Here is a 22,640-nt window from a genome sequence, read left to right as displayed (position 1 = left end):
CCCAATTGTAATGGGTGGGACAGAAGACTTGACGAACCATTCAGAGATCTGTTGATTTCGGGCCGGAATTTCTAATCTCAGGGTGGGCGGGACTGGAAAACCCCATTCACTGTTGCAGCACCAGAAAGAAAAGTTGTACCTCAGCGTTCAGAGACAGAATCTATTTGGTTAGAATTAACAAACAATGGAGGGTCCATTACATTGATGAGTGTATTTCATAGTGGGAAGGATACAGAGAAGAAAGTTTACAGACATATCGCAAAAAGGTGCAAAAACAATCGTGGGGACTTCAAATATCCTAATATAGGGTGGGAGAATAACAGTGTGAAGGAGAAAAATGGGGAGGAATTTGTGAAAAGCCTAAAAGAAAACTTTATTGATCAGTTTGTTACGAGTCCAGCGAGGAAGGTAACAGTGCTGGATCTGTGAAATGAAGTGGCAAATGGAGCACACTTTGATGGCAGAGCATTTGAGAAATAGTGATCACAATCTCAGTAGGTTATAGTAAAACATCAGAAACAATTAAAATTGAAACTACAGGAGGGACAATTTCAATGAGCTGAAATATGGACCTGGTTCAAGTGGATCGAAATCAATGATTAACAGGTAACAGAATAATTAAGCAATAGAAAGTCTTCAAAGCAGTGCCTAGTTTGGACAAACTAGACACATTCCCATGAGTGGGATTCAAAGTTAGGCATTCCAGGATGACGATAGATATAGGCCTCAGCTGCCTATTAGTTTGCATTTTTTTTTAGTTCCTTTCACTCCAAAGAAGCCAATCTAGCTGGAAAGGCTGAGAAATTTCAAGCGCAGGTTATATCCAGTATAAGTTGAGTTTTTACAATCAACTGCACTGCGTTAGTGGAGCAGAAATTGGATAAGGCTTGAATAACAGGATCCTGATGCACAATTGACCCAACGAGCTGTCAAATTTCATGTTACCTCCTCATTATAACAGCTAACAGCTACTGAGCAGTTGCATGCTTCAGGAGGGGGGACCAAGTTCAGATAAGCTAGACTCACTTAAAGCTATCTTGCGTCTCTTAAAGAGACAGCACATTCTTGCTGCAGCTAGCGCTGGAACTGTTTGAGTGCTTCAAACTTCATTAATGCACTGGAGGTCTTGGTGCTGGAGGTGTGCAGGTGGAGGGAGGTCCTCTTCCCAAAGGGGCCCAGACAACTCTCCAGACTGACATTGAGAATACGGTGGGAACAGACATCCATCACTGTCAATGCAGGCAGCCTAGCCCCGAGGATCTGACTGTAATGCTGGAAGAAGTTTAATGACTTCACTTGAGTGGTCAAGGTCAGTGAATGAACAGTAAAATTTAAGCAATATTCTCATAAATGAATCACTAACACCACACATAGCACCATTCATTACACTTGCCTTATGCATTCACCTCCAAATTTCTCTTTCAAGTATGAGGCATAACTAGCATTTATAATCTCATCATATCCTTACATTCTTAGCACTCTCGCAACTTGTGCAAATTGCCAGCTATTCAACAATGACAGGCACAGCATCCAAACTCATTGCTCCACGCTCACTGACACATTTCCCTCTCTCTTGCAGAACAAGGTGACTCATAACAGCAGGCAGTCACACCTATCTGGTGCAGGACAGTCATTGTTGGATGCCCTCAGTCTTATGGAGGAAACACATAAACATCCAGACAAACATATGAATTAGAAGTATGCCATTTGGGCCCTCGAACTTACTCCCCATTTAATAAGATCCATTGAATCCTTACAGTGCAGAAAGAAGCCATTTGGCCCATCAAGTCTGCACTGACTCTCTGAAAGGGCATTTTAACCAAGCCTACCCCCTCGCCCTATCCGCATAAACACATGCATTTACAATGGCTAATCCACTAACCTACATACCTTGGGACACTAAGGGGCAATTTAGCATGACCAATCTATCTAACCTCCACATCTTTGGACTGTGAGAGGAAACCGGAGCATCCGGAGGAAACCCACGCAAACATGAAGGGAACATACAAACTCCACAGTGAAAGTCACCCAAGACTGGATTTGAACCGGATTCCTGGTGCTGTGAGGCAGCAGTGCTAACCACTATGTCACCGTGCCGCCCATCATGGCTAATCTGTTTTTCTTTTGAATTCCACATTCCCACCTACCCCTGATAACCATTAATTCCCTTGCCTTACAAGAATCTGTCCCCTCCACATTAAAAATATTCAATTAACCTGCCTCCACTGCTTTCTGAAGAAGAGAGTTTCAAAGTTCCACAACCCTCTGAGGGCAAATAAAATTCTCCTCATTGCTGTCTGAAAAGGATAACTCCTAATTTTAAAACAGTGCCCTGTAGTTTTGGACTTGCCCACAAGAAGAAACATCACAACTGATTCTCCCATCGCAACCTCTAACTTTTCTGATGAGTCCGGTTGGGAGAATCGCGTCATCGGCATTTTCCCGGGATTTGCGCATGCGCTGGGAACGCATGTGCATCTCCCAGTGCCGGAGAACAGTTGGAGTCTGAAAACTGGCAAGAAGACAGGTAAGTGATTTGAATCTTTTTTAAATAAGTTTTGCATGTCATTGTCAGGAACTTACAGGGTCCCTCAATAATAGATTCTATCAGCTTCCTCATTATTGGCATCCAACTAACTGGCCTATGGTTTCTTTTTCTTGCCTCCCTTTCTTGTTGCGACTTTCCAGTCGATTGGAACCTTTCCAGAATCTAGGGAAATTTGGAAAATTAACACTCATCTCTACTAATTCATCAATCACCTCTTTTAAGATCCAAGGATGAAGTGCATCAGGACCTGAAGACATGTGGCAGCAATTCCATCAATTTGCTCAATACCGCTAGTGATTGGAATTTCATCAGTTTCCTCTTTTCTTTCAATCTGTTTATTTACAGATTTGGCTGGAATATTTTCGGTATATCCTCTGTAGTAAAGACAGAGGCAAAATATTTGTTTGTTTTACCCGCCATTTCCTTATTATCTACTATTAACTCTTCATTCTCATTCTCTACAGCAGAGCTTCCCAACCATTTTTACATCATTGTCACACCTTCATATTACAAAACATTTTGAGGCACATCTCTTATTTTCCCCACTGAACAGTCCCCTTGCAAAAGCCTTTCATCTCTAAAACCTCCTAAAAACACATCAAGCCACCATCTCATACAGATTTTGTTAGTTTAAGAAGTTTACCATGAAAGCCTTATCATCATTCGCATGTTAAATATGATACTGGAATCTGTTGCTCAAGAAGTGAGAATTAGATGAGTCCAGATATTACTGAGGATTGCTGGCCTGGAAGGGGGCACAAGGAGGGGTCAGATCAGGATGAAAATTTTAAAATCAAGGCATTCCTTGACTGGTGAGCGTGAAGGTGATAGGGGAATGAGGCTGTAGATCTTTGAATGGTTTTAACTTTACAAAGGGTAGAATGTAGGAAACCAGCCAGGAATGTATTGGAATAGTCAAGGGACAAATGAGGATTTCAGTAACAGCTGAGATGACATAAGGGCAAAATTAGGCGAGTGATGGAGGTGAAAATAGACAGTCTTAATAGTGCAGTGCTGTGATTAGATAACCATCTCAGGGTGCAACATGACACCAAAGTTGTGAGCAGCCCAGTTTAGTTGCCTGGGAGAGGGAGAAAATCAATGCTGGGCACAGAGTTAGGAGCAGTGACTGAAAAAAATGGGAAACACATTTAATTGGTGAAAATTTCTGCTTGTTTAGCACTGGATGTCAGATGAGGAGGTGTGTAGAAACTGGGTGAGTTGGTGCTGAGGTAATGCTGGAGTGAATTCTTGTAATGAAGGCCAACTGACCACTTGCTTTCCAAATAGCTTGCTGAGCCAAGAAGCTAGATTACTGTTCCTTGTTCGAACAAACCCAAGTCTCTCTGGACATCTACATTTACATGTGTATTATGTCTTTTTAAAAAATATTTTGCATTTCAATTCTGAATACCAAAGTGAATAACTTTACACTTCCCGCATTATATTCCAATTGTTATGATGATGGTGACAAACTTAACCTGTTTATATCTCTTTGCAGGTTTTTATGTCCACCTCACAGCTTACAGTTTTACCCAGCTTTGTATAATCAAACAATGTGGGTAGATTATTCTTGGGAGGGGGGGCAATTCTTCCAAAAAATCCTAAATGCTAAATTTGCATAAAAACTGGAGTAACTCCTGCTCGTTTTTTAGAGTATTTCAAAATGAATCTGCCACATACTGAGCACTGCTGAGTGCTCTAGCATGAATCACGTTAAAAGTCAGTGGGCGGGTCCTTTTCCTGGTGAACAGGCCATTGTGCATGCACCAATCTGTCAGAGTAGAGCTTGGCAAATGCACAGTAACCCTGCACTGCCAGCCTTGTGCTTGCTGACTAGCTCAATCATTGCCCCTCTACCTCCTGGGAGGGCAGTACTAAGGTGCCACTTTGCCCCTGGGGCAGTGCTGGGGCCAGGCTTCTGTCCATTTCAGCAGGGTCGGTTGCCAGTTCCAGATTTTTATAATTAAATCAGCTCTGTGCCGGACTCCAGAAATGCGCGGAGGTCATGGCGCCCTCAGGGGACCCCACTAAATGGCCTCCACTGATGTCTCCTGGCCTGTTGTGCTGCTAGAACAACATAGCAGGCTGGGAGAATCACTCCCTTGATTTCTTTAAGTCAGGACCATAGATTGTGAGCGTTAAAGCCCCAGCACTGCATCCTTGAGGCATTCCACTAGTCACAGCCTGTCAACCTGAAAATGTCCCTTTTATCTCTACTTACTCTCTATTTCCTGTTCATTAACCAATCCTCGATCATGCTAATGCATTACCTCCAACTTCATCAGCCCTTATGTTTCAAAAATTTGTTCATGGGATACAGGCATTGCTAGCTTGGCTAGCATTCATTGCACATCCCTAATTGTCCTTAAGAAGGTTATGGTGAGCTACTTTCTTGAACTGCTGCAGTCCATGTGGTGTAGGTACACCCACAGTTACGAAGGGAACTCCAGGATTTAGATCCAGTGAAGGAACAGTGATATGTTTCCAAGTCAGGATAGTGTGTGACTTGGAGGGGAACTTGCGGTGGGTGGTGGTGTTACCATGTATAATATTGCATATTAGTTTCTTATGTAGCATCTTATCAAATCAAAATCTATTGTAAATCTATGGATCCTCCTTTATCACTCTAATAGTTACATCCTCAAGTATCTCTAATAAACGTGTCAAGTATAATGCCCATTTTGTACAACTAAGAAAGACTTGGAGAGATAGTTTACCTTTGTCACAGTCACGCAGAATATTATAGGTTTGAGGATAGTGGCATTGTCACTAGGTTAGTAATCCAGAGACCCAGGATCTAGGAACTCCATTTGAATCTCACCATGGGTAATGATAACATTTTGTATCTACTAAAAAAAAGCTCTGGGATTAAAAGTTGAACTTGCCCACTGAACTATTGTCAATTGCTAAAATAATCTATCGGGTTCACCAATGTGCCTTTGGGAAGGAAATCTGTTGTCCTTACTCAGTCTGGCCTACATGTGACTTCAGACCCACAGCAATGTGGTTGATTCTTAAATGCCCTCAGTTCAGTTCAGTTCAAAAGCAATTAGGGAAAGGTAATGAATGATGGCCCAGCCAGTAATGCCACATCCTATGAATGAAAAGAAAATCTGAACTTGTCACTATGTGTATCCAGCTTGTTGTCTTGTAAGCTCAGGCTGCTATCATTGTCTCTAAGGATACAAGAGGATTTGAAGGGTGTCACAACAGCCCAACAATCTGTCCACCAACACTTCACTATGGTTATTGTGGCTGTCACCCTGAAGGAGTAGCAATGGCTTTGTGGACCATGAACCTGCTGTCCTCTCCTCAGGATGACAGCCGTTGTGTTCCCATCATTGCCCCAAGTGTTCTTGCTGTTGCCAATCAGCCAGCCCAGACTGCTGCCACTTACACTGAGCCGGTGCAGTCCAAATATGAGCCTGCCAGGCTTGGTTTTGCTTAAGGGAATCCTACAAATGATTCTGCAAAGCCATCAGCAGTCATCCCACAGAATGTCAGCAGCCTTCTACCAGCAATGCTGCAGACACTGGGGAATTGGATTAGAGCACATGGTCAGACAAATACTAAATGGCAGGCATTCAGTAAATGAATAGAGGGACAATTAGTTGTTTTGTGTGTAATATTGGATGGTTTCTTTCATAACATTTGTTTGGAATCGCTGTTTTGTGGTAGCTTTTATTTTCAGAATTGTGGATAAGAGGAGCGATAATCGCTGAAGGAAGTAAAGTGTGTGACTGTTGTAGAGTTGGGAATTTGAGCTGATTTGAATGGAGGAAATCATTGATAGCTTGGCCAGAAAGAGATTGAATTGGTTCTCTGCTCCCTCCCTCCTGCTCTTCATCTTACTCCTCCTCCTACTCCTGCATTGCTGTGGGACACCTGGTGGCATGACCCATGCCCTCAGGTGATGAGATTGTTCAGGAACAACAGACCATGATGATTTGAAACATGTGCTCCAATATGTATTGCCAGGCTTTTAAAAGAGTGATCCAAGCAGTGAAACCATTATTTGAGCACTCTGGGAAACTGTTCTGTAGTGTATGTCTCTGATTATATGTATGCTGGATCAATTTCAGTTAACAGCAGAGTCGAGAACCAGATGTTAAGCCTTGTGGCCTTACAGTCACCCTCTGGTTGAACGTGGTTGCTCACATCTTGAGGGAACAGCAAACTGGTGCAGAATGAGGGCACCATGGTTGCTGGGCATTCGCCTGCATAGCCCAGTATGGTTTCAAACCAATTGCATGTTCAAGACTTGGAAACCGCTGTAATTACAATATGTCTCAGTATTTTGATGTAAAACCAAAAAGCCACAAGCGTGTACTCATTGGTACCCAACACCAGAGCGAAGCTTGCTATGCTTGTCAAAGCTTCTCCATGGTCAGAGAGGAGAGAATACCTCCCTTGTGTAACAGCAGTTGACAAACTAGGTATTTTCAATGTCACCCACGCCAATGAAAATAAATTAATGGTTGCAGCCTCCTTTGCAGTTATTGGGAGTGCCACCCTCTCACTCATCCTGCTCTGATCTTTGTATGCAAGAGGTAGTAGATTTCCATGAACACTTCCCCCATAAAACAGATGATGCGTACACCAGTCTGACTTTGACACGGGGATGAGAGTCAGAGATGAGGTTGTCTACATTTGATCAGCTCACCCCACAGCCAACAGGAAGTCCCACCTTCAGGAGCTGCTGATTAATAGTACAGAATTGGGCATGATCATGTCACAATTGCAGCGCTAGCCTACTTTTAAGAAGAAGAACTTGAGGAGAAAAGATGAATAATATTTCCGCCAAACTCCAGTGCAATGGACCAAGGAAGGAACGCCATTTGCACTTTGGAGTTAAACCAGCACAAAGAAGATGGGTTCTGGTTGTTGGAGGTCAATCATCTCGGCTGCAGAACATCATTGCAGGAGTTCCTCAGGATAGTGTCCTCGGCCTAACCATCCACAGCTGCTTCAGCAATGACTTTCCCTCCATCATAAGGCCAGAAATGGTGATGTTGCTGGTGATCAAGCAATGTTCAGCACCATTCATGCGTCTTCAGATACTGAAGCAGTTCCTGCAGCAAGACCTGGACGCTATCCAAGCTTGGACTGATAAATGACAATTAACATTCATGCCACTATAATGCCTCCAACAAAAGAGAATCTAACCATCGTCCCTTGATTTCCAATAGTATTATCATCTAGGGGTTTAATACTGACCAGACACTGAGTTCGCCATATAAATAAAGGCACAATATGGCAGATGTTGGAATCTGAAACAAAACCAGAAAATGCTAATTTAGGTTTATTTATTAGTCACAGGTAGGTCAATTTAACACTGCGATGAAGTTACTGTGAAAAGCCCCTATTTGCCACATTAACGTGTTTGGGTGCACTGAGGGAGATGTCTGATAAGTCAACATTCTGCAGGAGGAAACAGGAACACCTGGAGGAAACCCACGCAGGTTCAGGGAGAACATGCCAACTCCTCACAGACATTGACCCAAGCCCGGAATTGAACCTGGACCCCTGGCGCTGTGAGGTAGCAATGCTAATCATTGTGCTACCGTACTGCCCCCTAGAAAATCTCAAAAGATCTGATAGCATCTGCGGACAGAGAATAGAGCAAACATTTCAAGACTTGACGACACTTCATCAGACTTGAAGAGAAGGAAAATTGGTCAAGATTTATATAATGAGGATGAGAAGGATTGAGATGGTTGTAATTGATAAGCCTGGCATAGATAAAAAGACAAAGGGAATGTAAATAGTGATGATAAAGGCTGAGAATGGTGCTAAGAGCATCCATTAAGAGATTGGAATGTGTGAATGGCAGAACAAAGACAGAGAGTTTCAGAGGACAACCTGATGAACGTGCTTTCATGGGGTGAGGGGATTGGGAAGGTAAGGTTTGGGAAAGCAAGATGGGAAGTGAGATTTTAGAAGTGAAAAAATAAAAATATGAACGTAAAGCAATAATGGTGGAAGAATAAAATGAAAAGAAGAAATAAAATAAATGGAAGTGGGGTGAAGATAGAGGGGAGAGTTCATGCATGAAGCTGTTGAACTCAATGTTCTCTCCAGAAGTCTGTAAAAGTGTCCAGTTGGAAGAAGAGGTGCTGTTCCTCCAGTTCAATGCTTCACTTGAACATTGCAAAAGGCCAAGGATCGACACATGGATGGAGAGCAGGGTGGTCTGTCGAAATGGCAAGTCTGGGTCCTGCTATGGATGGACCTGCTATGGTTACACACTACTTTAACAAATATTCATGCAAATGGTTGAAATATGCATGTACTTATGCATTCACTGTGAACCTGGGTATCAAAATTACATTTGTAATGTTATCAAATAATCATTTTTTTATTTACTATTGCAAAATGCAATTAGCCATACCTAACTTTCTAATTAGGCTCTGTGACTGGCAGTAAACATATTGGACAACATCAGATTTAAGTTCAGATCCAAGTTAAAATGTATTCAGAAGAATACTAAGGTGATTGGAGAATAGAACCATCTTCACATCTCAGTGGATTTAAAATAAATTTATTAATTAAATTATTCAGCTGGGACACTGTGAATTTTTCATGTGGTTAAAAACCTGGGCAATATTTATGTTTCTGACAGGGTGGGCCACAATTCAAAGGCTACTACATGGTGAATTGATTTGGTCGCTCTTGTGATGGAACATTTGATGTGCTCTAGAAATATGAACCAAAGAGCATCATTTTAGTTAGCTGTTATAGAGTCGTACTGTGCAGAAAGGCCCTTCAGCCCATCGAGTCTGCTCTGACAATAACTATCATTTTCTATTTTCCAGCACCTGTCCCTTGTCCTTAAATGTTATGATGTTTTAAGCTCCCATCCAAATATATTTCAAGATTGTATGTTTTCTGGCCTGCACTACAATGCATTCCAGATTTCCCATCACATTCTGAGTGAAAATGTTTTGTTTTCTCAAATCCCCTCTGAATCTCTTATCCCTTACACTAAAACTATGACCACTTGTGATTGATCCTGTAACCAAGGGGAACAGCTGCTTCCTATTCACCCTGTCCATAACCCTTAATCTTATGCACTTCAATCATGTCCCCCACAGCCCTCTCTACTCCCCAGAAAACGATCTGTGCCACTCCAATCGCTCCTTCTAACTCAAATGCCCCATCCCAAACAACATCCTGGTGAATCTCGTAATTATGTTGTAATTATTAAAATGCTAACATCATCACATCGTATTAAACTATTTCTAAGTTTTGAACTCAGTTAAAGAATACTTTCCATTTAAGCAGTATGAAATTTGAAGAAGAGTATTTTGTTAACAGCAGAATGAACATTGAGGTGTAAAAATGGTAAACAAAATATTTTTGTTAACCAAACCCCTTTGAAAAGTTGTTTCCTTTTTCTCTCAGGCTTTTTTTCAATTTAAACCAAGGCCCTAAAATGAGAGCAAAATACTGCAGGTGCTGGAAATCTGAAGTAAAAGCAGAAAATGCTGCCTGACAGCATCTGTGGAGAGAAAAACCGAGTTAACTTTTTGAGTTCTAAAGAAGAGTCAGAGGGACTCAAAATGTTAACTCGGATTCTCTCTCCACAGATGCTGCCTGATCTCCTAAGTTTTTCCAGCTCTTTATATTATCAATATAAACTGCAGTCCATATGTTGTTAAATAGTCATATAGGGTCAGAGCATAGAAGGGTGGTGGAAATTCATATAGGTGTTCAAAATGTTAAGGGTTTTGACAGAATGACTAAAGCATGACTGTTTCCACTGGCAGGAAGTCAGGAACCAGATTACACAGATTTAAGATAATTGGCAAAAGCATCAGAATATAGAACAGTAGGGTTATTTTATGTAGCATATTGTTATAGAAATATAGAAACATACGAACTAGAAGCAGGAGTAGGCCATTCAGCCTTGTTCCACCATTCGTTTTGATCATGGCTGATCATCAAATTCAATATCCTGATCCCATCTTCACCCCCTATCCCTAGATCCCTTTAGCCCCTAGAGCGATATCTAATTTCTTCTTGAAATCAGACAACGTTATGGCCCCAATTACATTCTGTGATAGTGAATTCCACACATTCACCACCATTTGGATGAAGAAATTTCTCTTCACCTCAGTTCTAAAAGGTTTACCCCTTATCCTCAAACTATGGCCCCTAGCTCTCTATATCTATCATTGGAAACACTCTTTCTGAATCTGCCCTGTCTAACCCTGTTAGAATTTTATAAGTTTCTAGAGTTCACTTCTCACTCTTCTGAACTTCAGTGAATATAATCCTAACCGACCTAATCTCTCCTCATATGACAGACCTGTTATCCCAAGAATCAGCCTGGTAAACCTTCACCTGGTAAACCTTTGCTGTACTCCTTCTACTGCAAGGACATCCTTTCTCAGATGAGGACACCAAAACTGTGACACAATATTCCAGGCGTGGCCTCACCTACTCCCTGTTAATTGCAGTAAAACATTTCTATTCCTATATTCAAATCCTCTCGCTATGAAGGCTAACACCACTTGTCTTTACCTGCTGTACCTCCACACTTACTTTCAGCGACTGATGCATGAGGATTCCAAGGTCACGTTGAGTGTCCACCTGTCTCAATTTACACCCATTCAAGTAATAATCTGTCTTCCTAAAATTGCTATCAAACTGAAAAGCCTCCCATTCATCCACATTATATTGCATCTGCCGTGCACATGCCCAAAGACAATCTGGAATGCATTGCTTGAAAGGGTAGTGGAAGCAGATTCAATGGTAACTTTCAAAGGGGAATTAGATGAATGCTTAAAAAGGAGAGATTTAGAGGTTTATGGGGAAAGAGCAGGCCAATTTGGATAGCTATTTCAAAGAGCCAGTACAGGCACAATGGGATGAATGGTCACAGGGAACAGTCACATTTTTATTCATTTGAGCTTTACTTTTTCATTTTTTCTAAGTACATAATCACAGAGCTTAAGAACATAAATTTATGAATAGAACAGAAGGGGGAAATAAGAGGATATATTTACTGGAGTTATAAATCATTTACGTTATTAACAAGCTATTACTTCAATTAGCTTCATCTAAATTTATGTTTTGATAACATTTGATAATTGAACTTCTATTCAATGGAAATTTAACATGGCTTTCATTGTGTCAACATGTTTCTTCCCATATTAGCAACATGTTTTATTGCTGTAAATTAATGTGCTAACGTTTAAGTATGAATTACAAATGTTGAGTTGTGCTATTCAAAGTTGGAATATAAGACCTGAGTCAATCCAGACCTCTCTTAAGAATGTAATTAGTAAGGATGAACAAAACAGGCTGGTTTTGTGGTAAAAATTTGTTCAGTATGAAGCTGACTCATGTGCTTGAAGCAAGAGATGACCTTTGAACCCAACCACCAGCGCAACCGCTGCTGCTATTTAAAGCTGCTCTGTCTCATAAAACAGGTTTCAACCATTTTAAGACTTACAATGAAAACAGCCCATATCCAATAAATTGTAGTGAGAACATGCTTTGTTACTAATTATTTTAATGTTTCTTTTTTTTTCTTTTTAAGATTGAATTTTAACAAGGAAGGTCATGTTTATAGCAGGAATGATGCTATCGTCAACCTAAATAGAGGTAGACATTAGATATCTTAAACAAAAACATTAAATATCCGAACAATACAATATAATTGTAATTTCAATTTCCTTCATTGATGAATTTTAAGCAAGAATAAACTTTCATATCTAGCAATGAAGCTTCATAATATGGTTAAGTCTGATACTCCTGCTACCGCTAGCGGCAGTGCATTGTAAAACACTGAGGCATGTAATCAGCACTACAGGCTCTAACACTCGCCTATACCCAACATGAAAGCCCTGCAGGGAACTTAAGTTCAGACTAGCATCCGTGTTACAGCTTCCCCTTCTCAGGTTTGTCGCTCCCTGCAGGTCAACGATGCTTCATCTTGCTTTGTTTCCTGCTGCAAACACAATCTACACTCTACTTGCCAGCACTTGCTTCTCTGCTGGCTAAATGCTTCCTGTCCACATTAAATGCCTCTGCACATGCTTTCCACCTGGTGTTCTGTCAGACGCAGTTTATAAGAGCATTATAAAAGTGACAAATCACTGTGTAGCTGGATCAAAACTCAGCAAAGTTTTCTTTTCTGCTTACACCCACAAATGGAAGATCATGGCATCAAGCCAAGTTTTTGATTTTGGTTTGACTTTCCTTAATTGGTGTTGTTCAGCTCAGGATTTTAATTCTGATGTTTTTTGTCCATAAGCTTGTGTTGGTAAAGTTGAAACTGTCCAACAAAAGTATTGACGAAATCTCAGCACGTGACTCAGCTGGGCAAATTTCTGGAAGTGAACCAGCTTCATCTCCATGTTTTGAAACGTATTGACTTCAATGGTAATAAAGTCATGAGAAATATCAAGTAGGTGTCATTCTCTTTTCACCCATTACATATTATCACACAAAGTCAAAATCTGAGTGTGCAAGTGTAGAGTAAGACACAAAACAGAAGCAGAAAAAGAAACCCCATCAAATTGGGTCTTGGAACTGTACTTAGTAAAGTGAGCAAATGGATTGACATTTTTTTCTTGTTCTTCCATATAATCTGCCTCTGGATTTGTAACAGATGCAAAGAAATCAAAGGCTTTTACTGTGATTTTAAAGGCTGAACTTATTCACAACATAACTGTTTAATATTGGGGCAACAGAGTTGTGTAAATATTCTTGATTTGTATCATCCTTTATGTATCGTCATCTACTTTTCATATTTCATACCAAATGCACAGCTTCCGATTAAAAACACAAGCACACAATGATTTGGAAAAGAAAACATTATATTGCTTGGGGCAATATAGTTTAGCCTTATGTTCAACAAACCTCAATGCATTTCAATATGAAATATTGTTTTTGGTCTTTGTTAAAATAACTCAGGTGTCTCCTTACTAAACTATTTAAAATTAGTTTTTCTTTTCAGAATGTCCTTTGCCCTTTAAGGAATGATGTGGATTGGTTGAAGTAAGTAGATGACAGTGATGGGGAAATGGAATATTTTACTGCATTTTAGTTAGTAATATGTTAATCACCTTGAAGTCAGAAATAACACTAGCTATTGTCAGGGAAGGTTTCCTGTCTATAAAAATGCACTTTCATAGATTTCATTGGTGAACACAAAAAGATATTTATTAACAAGAATTGTACAGGAACCGCATGTTAGCTCCTCCATGCCTCTTTGCCGAAGAGGACTCTACCACCTGAGGTGATTTCCTACTCTTTCCTAGTGCCCATTGATCCCCCAGGCAGGTGACCCTTACTTTGCTGTGTTTCCCTTAAAGGTCAAACTCTACATCCCTCCCCCTTTAATTCCGTTATATAATCTTCAATAACTAAGTTACACAATCCTAAGTCCTAATTAATCATTGTATACATGAGTTGGATAGTTATAAATTTAATCTTTGAGGGGTTTGCCTGTTTCCTGTAAGGCAGCATAATTCTGTAGCCTGAGATACATCCACAGGATTGATATTAAGAGGACCTGTAATAATGGGTACCTCTTCTGGCCCAGGCAGTACATCACTATTTGCTTCCACAGAGACATCAGTTATGTCTACAATATATTGATCAGGTTCTTTGGTGCATAGGTGTTTGAAAACATTTCTTGATAGCAACAAGGACCACTGGAGCAACTCTCTACTTTCAGATGGTCCACATGCTTACGAACAATCCATCCCTCCACGTCCACCTGGTATAAAAGGGGTCCATCATTAGAGACAATAATTCTGGTGATCTACTACTGAAGTTTCATATTATGTACTTAATGTGGGGTTTTTTTGTGTTGCAGTGGTAACACTCATTGATGAGATCTTGAGGCAAGTGTGTTTAAATATAAACACTTTTATTGATAGGCTTTAATTATGTACAGTTCCAAGTGGCCATGCTGCTTTCCGAGTTCTCTGACTATTTGACTACACCCTGTGGGTGGTGCCACTCTGCAGTCCCACACTGACCCTTGCTCTGTTGAGTACCTCACATTATATTACATGCAGGAACAGGTCATCAAAATACAACAAAGTCTTATGTCTTAACAGTTCTTTCACAATTTTGGTCTGTCACATGTAAAGAAATAGTCATTTGATAAAGTTTCTTCTTTATCCAGTGTTTCAATTCAGCTTCTTTCTCATTGAACATTTTATCATATTCGTGCTTGTGCTTTCCCATTACTGTGACCAATTCAACAATCCTGTACTGGCACATAATTTCTGGGCAAGAATCCAGTGGGGCTAGTAGGACTGGCTGGGTAAATCTGAAACACTCTGATGCCTGGTACGGATCCTGATTTGGAGCCAAGACCCTATTCAGCTGGCAATTGGGATTCCTGCTAGCAATGAACAGGGTCAGTGATGTAATGCCACATTATTAAGAGACTGAGATCCGACAAGAAGTTAAGACATCTTAAAATAGTCTGCAGATCCAAACATCCCATGGTTCACTGGAAGAAAGAGAGAATAAACTCAGTCTTGGCCTTTCGGCTAAGATTGAGCAAGTGTTAGATCAAGCCCAAGATCAGGTACAATGCCTTTTTTTCAGCTTGGATCTTGTGTCTCTTGTGGGGACGATGAATTAGATTCAATTTGAATTTGATTTGGTTTTTAATGTAAGTAACGAGATAGGTGAAGGCCTTGCCTGGTCCACTCTGCGCATTAGCTTTGTAACTTTAAGAATGGAGGATTTATTTTAATCCAAGTGGAAAAAACAGCTCTATCTCTTTCCATCTTTATTTTCAGATTTAGATACAGAATACCACATATTCCATAAATATCCCAAATGTCAATGATGGAGGAACTCAGCACATTAATGCAAAAGGTAAGGATGACACATCTGCTACAATCTTCAGCCAGAAATGATGAGTGGATGGTCAATCCATCTTGGTCTCCTATGAGTATTCCAGTATCACAAATGCCAGTTCAATTCAGTGCACATGATATCAAGGAACAACTGAAGGCACTGTATACTGCAAAGGCTTTGGGCCCTGACAACTTTCCAGCAATAGCACTGAAGATTTTTGTTCCTGAACTTTCCGTACCCCTAACCAAACTGTTCCAGTACAGCTACAATTCTGGGATCCACCCAACAATGTGTAAAATTGCCCGGGAATGTCCTGTAAACAAAAAACAAGACAAATCCTATTTGGTCAATCGCTGCTGCACCAATCTATTCTTGATCATTAGTAAAACAATCAAAGGGGTCATCAACAGTACTGGCAGTGGCATATGTTTAGCAATAATCTGCTCACTGATGCTTAGTTTGGGTTCTGTCAAGGGCACCCAGCTCCTGACCTCATAGCAGCCTTGTTTCAATCACGGACGTAAGAGCTGAACTCCAGAGGTGAGGTGGGGGTTGACTGCCCTTAACATCATGGCTGTATTTAACTGGCAATTAGAAGCTCTAGCAAAACTGGAATGAATGGGAATCAGGGTGAAAACACTGTGCTGGTTGGAGTTATACCTAGCACAAAGGAAGATGGTTATTGATTTTGGAGGTCAGTCATCTTAGCTCCAGGACATCACAGCAGGCGTTCCTCAGCGTGTCCAAGGCTCAACTATCTTCAGCTGCTTCATCAATGACATTCTCTCCACCATAAGGTCAGATGTGGGGATGCTTGCTGATGATTGCACAATTTTCAGCACCTTTTAAGATTCTTTAGATACTGAAGCAGTCTCTGTCCAAATGCAACAAGATCTGTACAATATCCAGGCTTGGGCAGACAAGTGTCAAGTAACATTCACAATGCCCATCTTCGACAAGAGAGGATCTAACCATTGTCCTTTGAGATTCAGTGGCATTACCATTGCTGACACCCCACTTATCAACATCCTGGGGTTACCATTGACCAGAAACTGATCCATATAAGTACTGTGGCTGCAAGAGCAGGTGAATGGCTCAGAATCCTGCAGGCGTAACTCACATCCTGACACCAAAAATGCTGCTCACAATCTACAAGGAATGGAATATTTTCCCCTTGCCTGGAAGCGTGCAGTCCCAATGACACCCAAGAAGTTTGATATCATTCAGGAAAATGCAACCCACTTTAAGTTTATTTATTAGTGTCACAAGTAGCCGTACATTAACGCTGCAATTCATTTACTTTGAAAATCCCCAAGTTGCTACATTCTGGTGCCTGTTCAGGCACATTGAGGAAGACTTTAGCATGGTCAATGCACCTAACCGGCATGTCTTTTGGACAGTGGGAGGAAACCGGAATACCCAGAGGAAACCAGAGGGAGAACTTGCAGACTCCGCACAGTGACCCAAACTGGGAATCGAAGCCAGGACCAGCACTGTGAGACAGCAATGCTAACCATTGTGCCACCATGCCGCCACCTTGATTCGCACCCCATCCACAAACTTGATTAGCACCCCATCGATAAACATTCACTCCCTGCACAACCAATGAACAATGGCAGCCATGTGTACCATCTGCATGATGCACTGTAAGAACTCACCAATCTTCCTTAGCTTCTTCCAAACCCATGATCCCATCATCTAGAAGGACAAGGAGCAGCAGACAAAGGAGAACACCACCATTATACTATAAGACATAAGAGCATATGTAGGAGATGTAAGGCCATTTTGCTCATTGAACCTGCTCCACAATTTAATGAGATCGTGACTGATCTGATATGATAATCTTCAATTTAATTTCCCACCTTATCCCCATTGCCCCGATTCCCTTATTGATTAAAAATCTGCCTATCTCAATCTTGCACAAGCTTACTGATCCAACATCTTCAGTCCTTTGCAGTAAATAATTCTATCGATTCACTACCCTCTGAGAGATGAAATTCCTCCTCGTCTCTGTTCTAAATGTGCAACCCCATATTCTGAGATTATGCCCTCTGGTCCTTGACTCTCCCACAAGGGGCAACAACCTCTCAGCATTTACTCTGCCAAGCCCCCTGAGAATCCTATACTGAGTGGCATGGTAGCACAGTGGTTAGCACTGCTGCTTCATAGTGCTAGAGAGCCGGGTTCGATTCCTGGTTTGGATCACTGTCTGTGTGGAGTTTGCACATTCTTCCTGTTTCTGCGTGGGTTTCCTTTGGGTGCTCTGGTTTCCTCCCACATTCAGAAAGACATGCTGGTCGGATGGCAACTTGGGGAATTTTACAGTAACTTTATTGCAGTATTAATGTAAGCCTATTTTGTGACTAATAAATAAACTTTAACCTTAACTTTTATATGTCTCAGTAAGGCCATGTCTCATTCTGAACTTCATTGATTACAGGCCCAACCTGCTCAACCTCTGCTCATAAGAAAATCCCTCCATACCTGGGATCAATCTTGTGAACCTTCCCTGGTTTACCTCCAATATATCTTTCCTAGATAAGTGGAACCAAATTTGTTTAGTACGTGGAAGTTCCCCTCCAAGCCACTCACCAACTTGATTCTGAAATATAACATTGCTCTTTCACTAGTACTGGGTCTCCTTCTCTAATATCACTATAGGTGTATCTACACCAAATGGACTGCAGCAATTCAAGAAGGCAGCTCACCACTTCCTTCTCAAGGGTAATTAGAGGTGGGCAATAAATGCTGACCTAGCCAGTGATGCCCACATCCCCAGAATGAATTAAAACAAAACACTAAGGACAGATGCTAAACCTATGTGTATCCCCACAGCTAGAGTTGCCTCTCACCCACTCTTCGAGAAAGTTCAAAGCAACATTGAATACATGCTACAACAAGAGGTCAGGTCTCCTGTGACAATACTGATGAAGTGGTGTTTTGGAATAGTCAAAGTATTAAAACCTATTAATTCCATTAGAATCTGTGTAGACTTGACTCAATTAAACAAGCCAGTGGAGCTTGAGATCCACCAGTGAGTGAAAGTCTCACCAAATTAGCATTCTTATAAAACTGGATACTGACAATTGCTTTTGGCAGTTGCCTCTGGGTAAGGCATCCAGATTGTCAACTATCTCTTTCACATGATTTAGTCATCATTGGACTGTTTTAACAGGTTACCATTTGGAATTGCTTCTGCACCTGAGACAGTCCAAAGCACGACGTCTCAGACCCTGGAAGACATTGAGGGAGTATGGATCACATACCAATTTCGTTGAGACATATGGATGAAATTCTGGTACACAGCACATTGAGAGAAGATCATGACCATTGAGTGAGAGCAGTCCAAGTGACAGGTTTGGCATCTAGTGACAAATGTGAATTTGCCAAGCCTACAGAAATTACAGCTGACCAGCAGAAAACAAAGATCATTAGAGAATTTGTATAGCTTGAAAGTGATGCAGAATTACAATGTTTCCTCAGGGTGGTCAATTAAGTACAAACGTTCCTATCAAACTTGGTGGAAATCAACAAGCCATTACAATATCTGTTGAGTCCAGGTCAACAGTAGTGCTGGGGAGTCAGTTTAGCTCAGTTGGCAGAACAACTGCTTAGTTATGCAGAGTGATGCCAACAGCACAGGTTCAACTCCCGTACCAGCTGAGGTTATTCATGAAGGCTCATTGCCTCAACCTTGCCTCTTGCCTGGGGTGTGGTATCATCGGGCTAAATCACCACCAGTCAGCCTATGGTCATCTAGCAACTTTTTCTTTAGTGGTGCTGAAAGGTGGACCAGCAAAATAATCCAGTACTGGGCTGATACTTCGAACAGAGAAAACACCTCATTTTCAGCAATGATTAAAATAGATTGAGATGGACAGGAAACTCATTTGGTAGACAGGAAAAAAAGAGTAGGAATAAATAGGTCCTTTGCCAAGTGGCAGGCAGTTACGATTGGAGTACTGCAGGGATCAGTGCTAGGACCCCAGCTATGCACAATGTACATTAATGATTTAGATTAAGGGAGTTAATGTAATATCTCCAAACTTGAAGATGACAAAGGACTAGATGGGAGACTTAGCTGTGAGGAGGATGCAGAGATGCTTCAGTGTGATTTGAACACACTGTATCCACCATTACAGCATGGTGTATACAGTGTAATGTGGATAAATGTGAGGTTATCTATTTTAGTGGCAAAAACAGGAAAACAGCTAATTATCTGAATGGCTATAGTTTGAAAGATCTACCTCATGCAAATTGCAATGAAACCTGGATGTCCTTATACAACAGTCGCTGAAAGTAAGCATGCAAGTGCAACAGGTGGTGAAGAAGCAAAATGGTACGTTGATCTTCATAGCAAGAGGATTCAAATATAGGAGCTTGCTGCAGTTATACAGGGCCATGTTGAGACCACATCTGGAATATTCTGTGCAGTTTGGTCTCCTTATCTGAGGAAAGATATTCTTGCTTTGGAGGGAGTGCAAGCAAATGTTTGCCAGACTGATTCCTGGAATAGCAGGACTGTTGATTGAGGAGAGATCGAATCGGTTAGAATTATATTCAATATTGTTTTGAAGAATGAAGGGGATTCTCATAAAAACGTCTAAAATTCTAACAGGATTAAACAAGGTAGATGCAGGAAGGATGTTCCTGATGGTAGGTGAGTCCAGAATCAGGGGTTACAGTTTAAGGATAGAGGGTAAACTATTTAGGACTGAGATGAGGAGAAATTTCTCCACGCAGTGTGTGGTAATCCTATGGAATTCTCCACTACAGAAAGTAGTTGAGGCCAAAAATTTTGTATATTGAGGTATAAGAAAAAGATGGAACAGGTTGTTGAGTTGGATAATCTGCCACGATCATAATAAATGGAAGAGAAGGCCAAATGTCCCCTATTTTTTATGATTTCTTAGCTTTTTGCAACAGGCTCATTGTCACCAAAACCCTTTGACTTGACATTCTCCAGAAAATCTATCAAAGTCACTTGGGAATAGCGAAATGCTGAGCAAAAGTGCAGCAGCCAGTCTGGTGGCCAGCCAACAGTCACTCCATTGAAGAATTCATCATGAATTCCCTTAACTGTGCCATGAATAGCCAACAGCAGAGTGAACTATTGACACCTCTATTTTTCCTTCAAGGCCTTGGCAGTACCTGAGAATGGATTTAGGCAAAATTTTCATCATTGCCATTGATTACTTCTCTAAATGGTTTGAAGTTAATAGACAACATCACAGCAAAGGCAGTCATTGCATCATTAAGATGAATCTTCATGATACATGGAATTCGGATATTGTCTGTCAAAGGACGTTGGTTTGTTAAAGAGCTGGTCTGTAACTTTACACAGGAATATCATTTCATGCATGTTGACTAGTTCAGCTAGATAACCTCAGTTGAACGGAGAAACAAAAAGTAGGGTTTGAATAATCAACGAATTGATGAAAAACAACAAAGATATGAATTTAGCCCTTCTTAGCTACAAACCCCACTGCTAAAAATTACAGTTCTAGCCATCAGAACAACTGATAGGAAAATGGTTATGAAAACAACTCGCAGTTTTACAATAAAAGTATAATCTAATATTATCTCAGATGATTCTGAGGAAGCCAGGAAGCATGAGGATTGACAAAGAGACAGTCAAACTTGTAATTTCAAATTCAGGCACACAGCAAGAGACTTGAACGTGCTACAACCATGGGAGAGAGTTTGAGCGAGAGATCAGCAGGAAGAAGGCATTATAACAGAAAGAGCTCCACAGACAAGATCTTATAGAATTGAGACAGACCAGGTTAATATCAGGAGGAACTATCATTGGGAAGGAACCAACGGAAGCTTGGACATGCTATTTTGATCCGGATGGAGACAATGAACCAGAAACAAATAGAAACTCTCAACCACCCAAATAGAAAACACTCCCATTGAACGATGAGAGCAGACAACTTGTCCTCAAACTTGTAACAAAATCAAGACCAGATCAATGAAATTGTTTAAGGCACCACAGGTACTTAACCTGGGAAGCCTGAAACTTTGAAGGTAGAGGTTGAAGTCTGATTATGGTTGGGATAAAGAACTGGGGGGAGGTATAGATTAAAGGGTTAGCACCAGGAGCACTTGATAGTGACCTGACTATGAAGAGATATTAAAATACCAAGAGACTGAGATTTGATGGGAAGCAGAAATAGAGGGGGTGATTCTCCCAAAATTGATAGGAAAACTGATCTAGATCATGACTGTTTTTTCAGTGCAGCTTCAAATCTCCCCATTCTGTGCACTGCAGAGGTCACAACTGTGAATCACATTGAAACCCCAAGGGGTTATTTGCACTGGAGTCTGACAGTTCTGGAACTTTGCATATGCGCACTGGCCCTGATCTGTCAGACTCCCTGTTTGGTGGCCAGCTCGGTTGTTGGCCAGCCCGGGACCCCCGCAATGCTACCTCTCCAGCAACCCCTTCCCCACTCCCCCACTCCCCCACAGCTCGATTGTGGCCCCCACGACAATTCCTGGGTCAGCCTTGAGCCCTCCACCTTGGAGCGCCCCGAAGTCCAGCCCCCCCTCAGGGTCAGACGCACATTCAGGAGGCAGACCCTCCCCCGGCAGAGCACCCGCCCCCAGCCCACTCTGATGGCTGGCCTCCCCCCAGCCCAGACTGATCCCTGTGCAGATTAGCAGTGGGACCCCCCAACCCCACCAGTCGTCTCCAGGCCCTGCCCACAATAGGCCCCATTCCATTGGCACTGCCCAAAGTGCCCCCTGGGCATGGGCATTTTGCCCCTTGGGCAGTGCTGGGGGCACAGGCTGGCACTGCTAGGGTGCCAATGCCCAGGGAGCACCAACCCTCCCTACCGCCTGACACCTTAGGGGGCCCCAATAGCCCCCACTTCATTCCAGCACAGTTTCCCACTAGTTCTCTGAATGTGGAGTGCTATTCTAAACCCTGCCGGAATGAAATACTCCTGACGGGGTAGGAGATTCTATCGGGTCCAGCAAGTTCCGTGCTGAGTCCAATAACGACATGCAAAACATATTTAACCCACATTAAAAAAAGATTCAAATCACTTAGCTCTCTTCCCGCCTGTTTCCAGAGTGGTCTGGACTGCAACTGTTCTCCGGCTTTGGGAGATGCACATGCGTTCCTAGCGCATGCGCAAATCCCAGAAAAAGGCTGACGATGCGATTCTCCTGACCGGATTGCCGGAAAAGTTGCAGGTTGCAATGGGAGAATTGGGCCCAGAACTTCAAACAGAGTACTGAG

General features: G+C 41.7%; 1 long non-coding RNA gene across 1 annotated transcript; it reads left to right on the top strand.

Moving 5' to 3' along the window:
- The first annotated feature begins 3,697 nt into the window (after positions 1 to 3,697).
- Positions 3,698 to 18,794, top strand: LOC145360697 (uncharacterized). Its single transcript, XR_013889761.1, has 3 exons — positions 3,698 to 3,764; positions 15,328 to 15,406; positions 18,564 to 18,794. It is a non-coding gene; the product is annotated as an uncharacterized LOC145360697 (long non-coding RNA).
- The last annotated feature ends 3,846 nt before the right edge of the window (positions 18,795 to 22,640 follow it).

Source organism: Carcharhinus amblyrhynchos, chromosome 2 (genome assembly GCF_965287045.1).
Source record: "Carcharhinus amblyrhynchos chromosome 2, sCarAmb.v2.hapA, whole genome shotgun sequence".
NCBI classification, from domain to species: Eukaryota; Metazoa; Chordata; class Chondrichthyes; order Carcharhiniformes; family Carcharhinidae; genus Carcharhinus; species Carcharhinus amblyrhynchos.
The sequence above is the reverse complement of the archived record's forward strand: the minus strand, read 5'-3'. Positions and strand labels throughout refer to the sequence as shown.